The sequence below is a fragment of the Triticum urartu genome, chromosome 6 (assembly GCF_003073215.2).
Source record: "Triticum urartu cultivar G1812 chromosome 6, Tu2.1, whole genome shotgun sequence".
Taxonomy (NCBI): domain Eukaryota; kingdom Viridiplantae; phylum Streptophyta; class Magnoliopsida; order Poales; family Poaceae; genus Triticum; species Triticum urartu.
The window spans coordinates 2,195,115-2,208,152 of record NC_053027.1 but is presented as its reverse complement, the minus strand read 5'-3'; positions in this window follow the sequence as shown (position 1 = coordinate 2,208,152).

Below are 13,038 nucleotides of genomic sequence, written 5' to 3'. Positions count from 1 at the left end.
GGCGCCCCCGACCCCCTCGGCGCTCGCGGCCCCCCCGGCGCCTGTGGCCGGTCCGGTCACCCGCGCCCGTACGGGCGTTTTTCGTTCGAGCTCGCGCTACGCCTCGGATGACTACGTCCATGCGGCATCCACCTCTAGCCGTCGCCGTTGCCATCCTACGTTCGAGCTGCTCTTCGTGACCCGCTCTGGATGGCTGCGATGCAAGAGGAGTTTGACGCTCTGTTGCGCAACCGGACGTGGCAGCTTGTTCCCCGTCCCCGGCACGCCAACGTGATTATCGGGAAGTGGGTCTTTAAACACAAACTCCGTCATGATGGTACCCTTGATCGTTACAAAGCGCGATGGGTCGTTCGTGGCTTTTGACAGCGTGCTGGCATCGACTTCACCGACACCTTCGCTCCGGTCGTCAAGCCCGGCACGATACGCACGGTTCTCCACCTTGCGGTCTCCTGTGCTTGGCCGGTGCACCAGATGGACGTCTCCAACGCCTTCCTCCATGGTCACCTCGAGGAGTAGGTCTTCTGCTAGCAGCCCATGGGTTTGTTGACCCGGCGCTTCCCGACCACGTGTGCCTGCTTTCGCGGTCCTTGTACGGACTCAAGCAGGCTCCGCACGCTTGGTACCAGCGCATCGCGGCGTTTCTCCACCAGCTGGGGTTCCGCTCTACCCGCTCGGACGCCTCGCTCTTCATCTATCATCAGGGCTCTGACATGGCCTACTTGCTGCTCTATGTCGACGACATCATCCTGACGGCATGTACGGCTGGTCTCCTCAGTCAGCTCACGGCTCGTCTTCACGCTGAGTTCGCCATCAAGGACTTGGGTCCTTTGCACTACTTCCTCGGTGTCGAGGTGGTGCGCCGTCCGGATGGCTTCTTCCTTCATCAGCGAAAGTACGCTCATGAGCTCCTCGAGCGTGCTGGCATGCTTAACTGCAAGCCCGCCGCTACGCCTGTTGATACGAAGGCCAAGCTTTCTGCCACGGATGGTTCTCCTGCTTCGGATGTTGCTTTCTATCGGTCTATCGTTGGTGCTCTCCAGTACATCACTTTGACTCGACCGGAGATCCAGTATGCCGTGCAGCAGGTGTGTCTTCATATGCATGCTCCTCGCGACGTTCATTGGGCTGCCGTCAAGCGGATTCTCCGCTATATCTGTGGCACTATGGATCTTGGCGTCACGCTTCACGCCTCCGCCGACACCGCCCTCACCGCCTACTCCGATGCAGACTGGGCGGGCTACCCTGACACTCGTCGCTCCACTTCGGGCTATTGTGTCTACCTTGGACCCTCACTCATCTCGTGGTCGTCCAAGCGGCAGCCTACGGTGTCTCGTTCCAGTGCTGAGGCTGAGTATCATGCAGTGGCCAATGCCGTTGCCGAGTGTTCGTGGCTTCGCCAGCTGCTTCAGGAGCTCTCTTGCCCTGTTGACCGTGCCACGATGGTCTACTGCGACAATGTCTGGGCGGTCTACCTCTCCGCTAACCCGGTGCATCATTGATGGACCAAGTATATTGAGTTGGATATTCATTTTGTTCGGGAACAGGTGGCTCTTGGCCATATTCGTGTTTTACACGTCCCTACTTCCCAACAATTTGCAGATATCATGACCAAGGGCTTGCCTACGGCGTCATTTGAGGAGTTCCGGTCCAGTCTTTGCGTCAGCCGCGGTGCCGCTTCGACTGCGGGGGGGGGGGGGGGTGGGGTATTTGTGTTGGGGGGGGGGGGGGGGGGGGGGGTGTTGAGTATATGTGTTATGTGCATATTGTGTATTGGGTCCTTGTATAGTTGAGGTCCGTGGCCCACCTTTGTACATCATATATACGTGCCTATGCACGAGAGCAATACATCGTACAATCATACAGGTGGTATGCCTGCGGATTAGCAGTAGCGCTGGGTGTAAAACGTGCTGCTGCTAATAAGATTGCAGTAGCGCTCTTCTGGCACACGCGCTACTGCTAAGCGGGGCCCGCCATGTGGCTAGTTTCAAAATTAGCAGTAACAACCTAAAAAAAGCGCGCTACTACTATTATATTAGCAGTAGTCGGGAACGGTCGGTTAATTTTAGTAGCAGCGCGGTTCCACCGAGCCACGCTACTGCTAAGTTCGTAGCAGTAGCGCCTGTTTTCATGCCGCGCTACTGCTAATTAGCAGCAGCGCCCCTTCCTGTCCCGTGTTGCTGCTAAGATTCTGTGTATAAGGTTTTCCCTAATAGTGTTAGGTCCACTTGGTGACTCCTGCCTTAGGTCTCATCCTCCTGGCTCCTTGCAAAAATCGTTCATGTGATCGAGGGCCCATCCCATCATCCGATCGAGGGCCTTCTGGTCGAGCACCAGCAGGTGGTGATATGAAGATGTGATCGATCATTGGATGTGGGGCATCACTTGCTCAACGTATTCGTCTAAGGTGACAGTGACTGTTCACGTGATGGAAGATCTCAGCCAAGAATAAATGAAACACTAATCTCAGCCTTGTTGATATTTGCTTTTAAAAAGTTTTTCATAATTTAGTACAACATCATTACTTCAATTCACTTTCCATTTGTCAGATATTGAGATTTCTATGAAATTTTATGTATTATGCATTTGAAATTCTGAATTGTCGGATGTTGAATTGCCAGTGCCCTTTCCACACTGAGTTGCTAGAAGTTCAATTTTGTGTGCCACTGGTGTATTATAAATTCAGTCCCTTGTTATTAAAAGTCATGCTTGTTGTTAGAAGTCAGTGCCCCTTTGTACACAACTCAAACTTTTCAGACGTAGGGATGGCAAAGAAGTTTAACCGAATGGTTATAGTAGGTAGAGATTTTGGGGGAAACAATTGTTGGGGTTTCGTGGGGATTAGATGACGGGGTGAGGATCACCCAATCCTTGGGTGGGTTTAAACCTCAAGAGTTTTGGTTCCCAGGGAACCGAACAAGGCCTTAGAGAGCTTACTCTAGCCTAAAAATGCTTGTCTGGTGAAAGTGCATTTATGCTCTTAATGTTTTTGGTATGCCTGGCTGGGTAATCAATCTGTTGCAGTGCAGACGAGCAAGATGGCAGTGCCGTCGATGGCCCTCCACGGTCAATTCAGAAGTTGTCTTTGGCCGTGGTTTTTCGGTGGTGGCCACAGTAATGAAGCAAGAGACCTGGCCTGCCGTGGTTTTTGAAGACTCGGACTTGTGCTAGGTGTTAATAATTCGTCTCAGTCTTTCTCGTACTTCGTCCGTAAAGAAATATAAGAGTGTTTAGATCACTAAAGTACTGATCTAAGCGCTGTTGTATTTTTTCTTTACGTAGGAAGTACTAGGTATTATTGTTACAGAGGGAGTATCTTATATAAAAAGTTGATGAATTATGGCTGAGTAGCGAAATAAAAGCTGACCTTGTTGTGTTTGTTCTTTCTTCAAGAGTGATGACTCATGGACTGTTTTGCTGTGGTCTAATAATCTACTCCGCTTTTGTGTACAGCACGTTTCACTTTCACGTACCAACGGCCTTCCTTGATTTTCTTGTTTCTTTTTCCAAACGAACGTACCAACAAAGATCCATCCAGGATGTCCATCAGTAAAGGTCCAGTGGACCCCCCACCCCCCTTCCTCCCAGCCCTCGCGTCGCCCCCTTGGGCGACTCGGCCCCTCCACCCCCTTCCTCCCCTCGCCGCTACCAGAGACGGCCGCTGGTAAGCCCGCACGAGCGCCGGCGAAGGTGGTGACGGGGATCTCGGCGCTCCATCCCCTATCGGAGGCCAGTGGTTCCTGGGGCGGCGGCTCCAGTCGAAGAGGCAGCATCGTCGGGCGGTTGGCGGCGTTCGCAGGGGGTGCTGGCCAGCGTGCTTGGCCGTGCGGACGGCGGGTGGCTGGTGGAATCCGGCCCCGGCGTGAAGTCTCTTCTTCGTCAGATCTGGAGGTTCGAATTCCCTCTTCCCTGTTGCCTCTCTCTCGCCTCCGGTGTGGGCTAGCGATTTGTTTTCTGGCTCCCGTGTTGGTACGTGTTGGTGGCCAGCTAGGGGACTGGGGGAAACCTTGGCCGGTCCGGCCGGCCCGGTGGCGGCAACACCCAAGGGCGCTGCTTTCTTCCATGGGGGCGCAGCCAATGTCCCCTGCTCTCCACCCCGACCCCCCTGCCCGAGTGAAAACCCTTTATCCACTGCGGATTTGGCGGCGGCGGTGCCTTGCGCGTCGTGACCTTGCTCGAGGCGTCGTCAGGGGTGCTGGGCTCGGTCGGTAGGCTCTGCAGGTGAGGGATTGAGCTGCCTCCTCTTCGCTGTCCGATTACATGAAGCTTGTCTCCAACTAGTTGGGCATGGACCGTGGCGGAGCGGCCGGCTAGGGATATCCCAAATCGAAGTGGTCGCCCTATGTCCACCTTACGATGTGAGGGTGGCATTCTTCCAGCTCTAGGGTGATATTCCCGAAATCCCGACGGTGCGGCGCCTACGAGCCATGGCGAGGGGGTAGGGCCCCTCTTTGGTGATAGAGAAGGAAGATGGTGTTCCCCTTCTTCTCTAGGTGTTTCTGGAGCATGGTCCATCTTTGAAGGCCAGCAATGTCCTGCTTTGCTGCTCTGTTTTGCTACATATGATCCTAGTGTGGAGTGCTCGGCCTTTGCAAGTTGTAATCTTTATTTCCATTTCTTTAGCTGCTTGTGGAGGTTGTAGTGAATGTTTGCTTTCCAGTGTTCCCCATTGTATCGTTCTGGCTGCTGTAATTTGAGTTGTTTGTTGTTACTTCTGGTCGGTTGATGGCTTTGTTAATTCAAAGCCGGGATCTTCATGAGCCTTCATTCTAAAAAAGAAAGATCCATCCATCCCATCCAAGCTACGAAATCCCATCCATATATATTATATATATAAATTGTGTCCGCGGTCACCACTGTGCATGTGCTGCGTGATGTCAGTTGGATAGATTAGTTGCTGCTAATGCGAGTCATTATGGTGGCATATGGATACAGATGCCCCGTGACAAAAAGTAGCTCGGGGCATCTATATTGTTTTTTGTCCCCAATGCTAGCTACTACTAGTGGGCCTTATCAAATAATAAAAAATAGACTCTTACTACACATGCATCTCTACTTTTCACTTGAACTTTTTCAGCTTTATGCACTGGACCATACTTTTTTTTCTCCCCAAGCACCCGCCTCCTGAAGAGGATCCCGCTTCTCCATCCGAACCTATTTTTTCTAACATCGGATCCTACATGGTGTATGGGGCATCACCCTGGGGCTATGCATTGGACATGCCCTTAGGAGTCCGGCGAGGAGCTGCATGCATGAAGCCAGTCCGTGGTCATCCTGCTGGACCGCCCCTTGCGGATCTTACGTGTGGGTGCGCGTGTATCTCGTAGTGCATGAGTGTGGCTCATGCAGAAGTGGTTAGAGGCCCTGCGTACATGTGCTGAGGACATGGCCAGGTCGTTGGTCTAGGCGGTGTGTGTGCTGGGCTATATTCGCCGATGTAATCGTCTTGTTCGTTGAGCCAAGTGGAATACAGAGAGAAAAAAAGGCCCAAATTTGTCTTCACGTATTCTTGTGATTATTCGTTGATCTTTGGCTCCAATAATATATACACTGTCGAGTCGATCCGCCACCTGGACATACTGGCCAACTCGGTCAAGGTCATGGAGGGAGACGGACACTGCGGCGAGGCGAGGTCCCGGGCGCAAGGCCACGTGGGCGTCACCGCAGTCCATATCAACGGGGTCAACCACTCCGTGTCATCATCCGCCGGCGGCGTGGACTCGCTGCACACGCATCGCATGTACATAGCGTGGTACATCGCTGTGGTGACTCCCTGCTCAGGAGGTTCTACTAACTCAGAAGTGAAGTCTGTATTAAACCTTGAGTTTGTAGAGTAAGACACAAATGAACCCTTACGTGAAGTCATGGACACAAGGAAGGTGTTCGAGAAAATTGCACAGAGGAGCAAGACAAAGGTGTATTTGCCATATAAGCATGTAGGCCCATGCAGTCAGTGAGAGCAACAAGCAATCCCGGTCAGGATTGTCCTTCCAAACAGTTCAGTTTAGGGTTACAATTGACCGGGATCGATGAGTATAGGGTATAGACTTCAGAGATTTAGATGTTAGAGTTGGTTTGCGTCACACTCTACAACTTCAAGATGCAAAATAGACTTCACTTATATCTCGGCTGCAGCAACAGCATCCACTGTCCGTCTCCCAGGCGGAGCCCCGACACCGGGATACTGTGCTTCCACCACACTCCTTCCACCACCAGGAGCAACACCCAAGGGGGTTGTCTCAACCTCTTTGGTACTGACAGTAGCAGATACCAGCAACAACATTAGCCATAGACAGAGAAATGTCTCAACCTCTTCTCTGACACGGTTCGTTTGTGTGGAATGAATTTTAGTTAGTTATAGGCTATTGAATCGTTTATAATATGTGGGACACTTTTAACATGAAAAAATAAGATAAAGAAACATAATGCTAATTGTTTGGTGAAAAGCTTCGCATAAATATTTTATATATTCTAGACTTTCCTACTTGCATATACCTAATCATTAATTAGAATCTGTTGTGAAGATATTTATGAGCCATATCTTTTATTCACACACACACACACACACACATATATATATATGACAGCACTATTCTAATCCCGGGATTAGAATAACTATTTGGATCACAGTCAGCCGATGTTCCGAACTTCCGAACCGGGCAGCGACGAACAAAAGAAAAGAAAAAAAAAACCCACCCCACCTCCCTCAATCCCGATCCACCACCTCCCCGATCCATATCCCCCACCTACCTCCCGCACCTCCTGCCCCAAACCGGCCGATGCCCGCCACCCGCCCCGGATCGATTCGCTGCCCGCCCCCTGCCCCAACCGGCGCTGCCGGCCCTGCGCCGTCTGCACCGCATCCCAACTGACGCCGCCACCCGCACCCCGCCCCAACTGCCCCGCCGCAATCGGCGCCTCCCCAACCGGCGCCGCCGGGACCTAGCAACCCTGCACATCGCCGGTCACCTCGCTCGCAGCCACCTCCCCTCCTCCCCAATGGCGACGCGGCCCCCTCCCCTCCTCCCCAACGGCGGCGCGGCCCCGGAACCCGCCCGTGCTTTTGCCGGTCTGCCCTGGTTCCTGAGCGCCATCGCCGGTCCCCGGATCGCACGAGCAGTCGCCGCCTCCGATCCCTCCTCCTGAATCCACCGTAGTAGTGGACTCTTGTAACACCCTCGATGCGACTATAGCTCCCACGTGTCGAGGCACGACTTAGAGGCATAATCGCATTGAAGGCATATGTCGCAAGTCAGGTAATCATCACAAACATCCCATGTAATATAATAATGAAGAGGGATAACATAGTTGGCTTACACTCGCCACGTCACATCAAAGTACATAAATAACATACATCATCCAAACACTCATGGCCCGACTACAGTGCCAAAATAGAAGAAAACCCAACAAGCGACAAAGGTCCCTATCACCCCCAACAAGGCACCACTACTGATCATCGGGAAGAGACACATAGTAACGTTGAGAGTCCTCGTCGAATTCCCACTTCAGCTCGTACGCGTCACCTGGAGCGGAATCACCTGGACCTGCATCTGGAGTTATAGTATCTGTGAGCCACAGGGACTCAATAATCTCGCACCCTCGCGATCAAGACTATTTAAGCTTATAGGAAGGGGTAAGGCAATTATATGTGGAGCTGCCGCAAGCGACTAGCATGTATGGTGGCTAACTTATTCGCAAAGGAGAGCGAGAAGAGAAGACAAAGCGCGAGCGAGAAACTAAAGGAACAACCTGCGCAAGCATTACTCCAACACCGTGTCCACTTCCCGGACTCCGCCGAGAAGAGGCCATCACGGTAACACACATGGTTGATTCATTTTAATTAAGTTTATGTTAAGGTTATCTACAACCGGACATTAACAAATTCCCATCTGCCCATAACCGCGGGCACGGCTTTCGAAAGTTCAATCCCTGCAGGGGAGTCCCAACTTAGCCCATGACAAGCTCTCACGGTCAACAAAGGAATAGACCTCCACCCGAGACGTCCCGATCAGACTCGGTATCCCGGTACAACAAGACATCTCGACAGGTTAAAACAAGTCCAGCAACACCGCCCGAATGTGCCGACAAATCCCGATAGGAGCTGCACATATCTCTTTCTCAGGGCACACTCAGATTGTCTTAGGTACGGGTAGGCCAGCCCAGAGTTGCCCCTGGTGGCCACCGGCAGCTGACAGGTGGACCAATACTCAGAGGAGCACTGGCCCGGGGGGGCTTAAATAAGATGACCCTCGGGCTCCGGAAACCCAAGGGAAAAAGAGGCTAGGTGGCAAATGGTAAAACCAAGGTTGGGCATTGCTGGAAAAGCTTTAATCAAGGCGAACTATCAAGGGGTTCCCATGATAACCCAACCGCGTGAGGAACGCAACAATTCGGGAACATAACACCGATATGACGGAAACTAGGGCGGCAAGAGTGGAACAAAACACTAGGCGAGAGGCCGAGCCTTCCACCCTTTACCAAGTATATAGATGCATTAAGATAACATAGCAATATAATGATATCCCAACAAGTAAGTAAATGTTCCAATAAGGAACGGCTCCAATCTTCACCTGCAACTAGCAACGCTATAAGAGGGGCTGAGCAAAGCGGTAACATAGCCAACCAACGGTTTGCTAGGACAAGGTGGGTTAGAGGTTCAACATGGCATTTGGGAGGCTGACAAGCAAAAGGTAGGCATCGTAGCATTGGCATAGCAAAAGAGCGAGCAAACTAACATAGCAAAGATAGTAGTGATTTCGAGGGTATGATCATCTTGCCTGCAAAGCTGTCAGAGTTGACTGGATCCTCAAAAGCAAACTCAACGGGCTCCTTGTTAGCGAACTCGTCTCCCGGCTCTACCCAAACAAAACAAACAAGCAACAAGGATACAATCAACCATGTGCAAGTTCAAACAATAAGATGCAATGATGGTATGCTATGCGGCATGCAATGCGGGATGCAAAATGCAAGATGTGACAGGAAATGCATGAACCTGGCCTCAACATGGAAATCCAAGTGTGCCACTGGAAAGATGGGATGAAATCGCTTGAAAACGATATAAAGAACGCCGGAATCGGAGTTACGGTTTGGAAATGGCAAGCGATTTAAGAATGACACCGGTCTGCAATTTACAGCAAGTAGGCATCTAAATGCAATGAGATGAACATGCTACAACACTCAAATATGGCATCAAAATACATGGCAGGGAAGCATTCAAGATGCTTAACAAAATACTAGCACTGAGCCACGGCCAATTCATCCATTATGAGGTTCAAACAAGCATGGCAAAAACGCAAATGCAAAACAGATCTCAGACTTAGTGAAATTAACACTTGTCTGAAATTTCAGATCATGAAGCCCTCTTCGGAGCAACAAAACAACATGGTACATGACCTTATCATGATAAAGAAGAACATGGCATGAAGCTACTCAACAAGCTTAACAAAAGACCCAAAGTGACCTGGGGCCAAAAGGGTTCACAAATTATACTAACAAGCCCACGAACATAGCTAAAACACAATCAGTTTCCAGACTTAGTGAAAACTGAGACATGCTGAAATATAACTCACGAAGGCATGTAAACGAGCTCGATGCACTCACTACGGTGCAAGTCATGGCAAGGCAAGCATACATCCATTAATAAGGCATAAAATGCTAGCTAAACATGGCAAGAACAATGGCATAGCATGCACGGATCAACTACAATAGCATCGGCAAAATCGCAAACGAGTTGACGATCTGCCCAGATTCACAACGAAGCAAAAGTAAAACTCGATTGACTCAAGCTAGGGTGCTCCATAATTGCAAGTAAAGACATGGATGGATAGAGCATAACAAGATTAACAAAACTCCTTTACTGATCATCCTCAAAAGAGGCACGGATCACTAGGAAACAGCATGAACATATGGCATCATGAACTAAATAATCCCAAACTTAGTGAAAACCACTAAGTCCCTGAAAACAGATTTACCGGGTGCCTCACTTTGCAAGCTTGCACAAGTCACCACACATTCTAAAAATGCATGGGTTGCACCTCTGGAAAGATAACAAGATGCTTAACAAAACATATGAAGGACTCACAGGCATATCATGCACACAACAATCATGGCAAAAATGACAAAAGTCTAAGATGAACTAGCAGATCTGACAATTAAGTCACGAAGCCTCCTTCTAGCAGCATTGTGGGCATCAAGATGAACTCAAATGAAAATGATGCAATGGAATGAAATGATGTACTCATCGAGACGAACATTTTGATATACTATATGTCCAAAACGGAGCTACGGATGCGGAGATATGGCAGGTCAAAGTATGCTCGAAAATTAGGGGGGAGAGGGAAAAAGTCAACCCTAGGGTTCCAGATCCAGATCTGGATCGGCGTGCACTGTTCACGACACTGTTCACCGGCACAGACTTCGAGGATTCCGGCGAGGTGGGAGATCTCCGGCGAGGTGGGACGAGGGGAGGCGAGGCCGAGGCGTCGCCGGCGTCGAGGCGGAGGAAGGAGGAGGACGGCGGGGGCCCGGCGGCTTCGGGCGGCGAGGCGAGGTGGCGCGGGGCGGCGGTCGCTGGAGCTCGGCTTTGGGAGAGGCGGCGGACGGCGGCGGCGCGCAGCGGAGGCAGGCGGCGGGCGGCGGACGGCGTCGGGGAAGGAGACAGGCGACGGCGGGCGGCGGAGTGGCTCGGGTAGGCGGCGGCGGGGGCCGGAGATGGGCCTTCGGGCCCGTGGCGGCGGCGAGGTGGCGGTGCCAAATGGCGGCGGCGGATTGGCTGAGGGCGTCGGCGGCGATTTTGTCCGGCCGGGTCGGACACGTCCGGCCGGCGCGAGGGGATGTTTAGGGTTTTGAGGAGAGGGAGAGATCCGAAAATCGGGGGTCCTATTTATAGGCATAAGTGGAGCTAGGAGAGTCCAAATGAGGTGCGGTTTTCGGCCACGCGATCGTGATCGAACGCTCTAGATGATGGAGTAGAGTTTGGTGGGTTTTGGGCCAAAATGGAGGGGTGTTGGGCTGCAATACACACGAGGCCTTTTCGGTCCCTTGGTTAACCGTTGGAGTATCAAACGAAGTCCAATTGATACGAAACTTGACAGGTGGTCTACTGGTAGTAAACCAAGGCCGCATGACAAGTCTCGGTCCAATCCGGCAATGTTTAATCCCCACACATGAAAGAAAGGTAGAAATGGCCACCGGAGGAGAACGAAGCGCCAGAATGCAAAACGGACAACGGGGAAAATGCTCGTATGCATGAGATGAACACGTATGCAAATGCAATGCACATGATGACATGGTATGCGATGCATGAAAACGAAAACAACACACGGAGACAAAACCCGAACCCGAGAAATAAATATAACTTAACGCCGGAGACGGCAAGAGTTGGAGTACAAATTGGGAAAGTTATATCTGGGGCATTACAACTCTCTCCCCCTGAATCCCCCACACTCCTCGACAAGCTCCCCTGCCTCCCAGTTCCCGCCGATGGAACTCCACGCACCCAGATGTAGTCCGAGAACGGCGTCGCTGTAGTCCAAATCCATGTGCGGGGAGATGCTACAAGTTCGCCGTCCCTTGATCTACCGAGAAGCCTCGCCATCGTGCCTTCTTTTCTTGCAATCGCATAGCTTCAGCATGATATGCTCGACTGATGCATCTCTTTCTTTTTGTTTCTTTTTTGCAAACATCTTGCTTTTCATACCTCGACTTGTGTTAGATCTTTTGGCAATACCGACACAGAGAAGTCTGCACTTCCAACTGACATTCAAAAGTTCAGCTCGACGCCATGCGGGACACTGTAGAGCTGTCGTGGTGTCGATCGAGGCACTGAAGTCTAGGGTTTCTGCATGCTGCATGCTCTTTCTTGCTGAGGTCGAGGAGCTGGAGTGCAGTGGTGTCCATGCTCGCCACCCTTCTAGAGTTCGGCGCTACTGCGGGTTTTCTCTTGCTTCTTTTTGTCTTACCTTGAGAGGTAGAACAAATTATTTAATGTATGTTTTCTCCTTTACACCTGCTACTCTGAAATAATTGGCTCCCGACAGTAGGTTGGTTCTGTTCTAATAATGCAACGGAATTAACGGACTACTGGATGAGAAATTGTGTTTGGCTTTCACTGTCACTAGTGCATTCAACTTTCACTGGCGCTGATTTTCTTCCCACGGCCAAACTGAACTTCATCGCGCCGCTGGCTTTTACCTCCAGAACCGAGCCTTTCTTCCTCCATGCTCCTGCTGCAACTCTTCCTCCATGTTGTGGTTGGAACAATTCGGGAGCAACAGCGACTGATTGCATTCAGGAACTACGGTTTAGAGTTGTGGAGTGTTTCGGAATTTCAGTGATTGGTATTCCTTGATGCTGGAGGTCAATGAGCTTTTGTTGTTTTAATGAGAATTTGAGGTGTTGATCTTCTGGTTGTGATAGCAACGTGGTTCTCAAGTATTAGTCAGGATTTTACTTGTCATTAGCTTCCCTCTTATAACGTGACACTAAAGACACTTTGTGGTGACAGTATATCAGTATGATATAACTTCCGATAGCCTAGAAGTTGGAGATCTAGTGTTAATTATAGTCTAAGACCACCATTTAATTTGTAGATTCCTCTTTTCTAGTGTCACACCTCATTTCTGCAAGTCTTCCGCTGCCTCTATAATAGTTATTTAATTGTTTGTTCTGCAAGTCTTCTGTCAACAATTGATGCATTTCTTCTTATGTTTCTGCAGTTCTGTTAACTGAACTTCACTCTGAATGATTGAACGACAGCTGACGTTTGGACTATTAGTCTAAATGCTCGCGTGTGAAGTGCCACCGAAGATATATAGCAATCCTATTTTCACATGTTACACAAGTCTGAGAGTGTGGCTTGCACTTCGTCTCCGCGCCACCTTAAGACAAAAATGATAAATAAATTCATCCACTCCACATGTGTGTTTCTGCGGATTCAGGGGATTTGCTCTAAATTTCCAATTTTTTATTTTGTGTCAATGAGCTAATTTCTGAGATGCTTAGAGACGTTCCATGAAGTTCTGGTACAGCTATACACCAGGT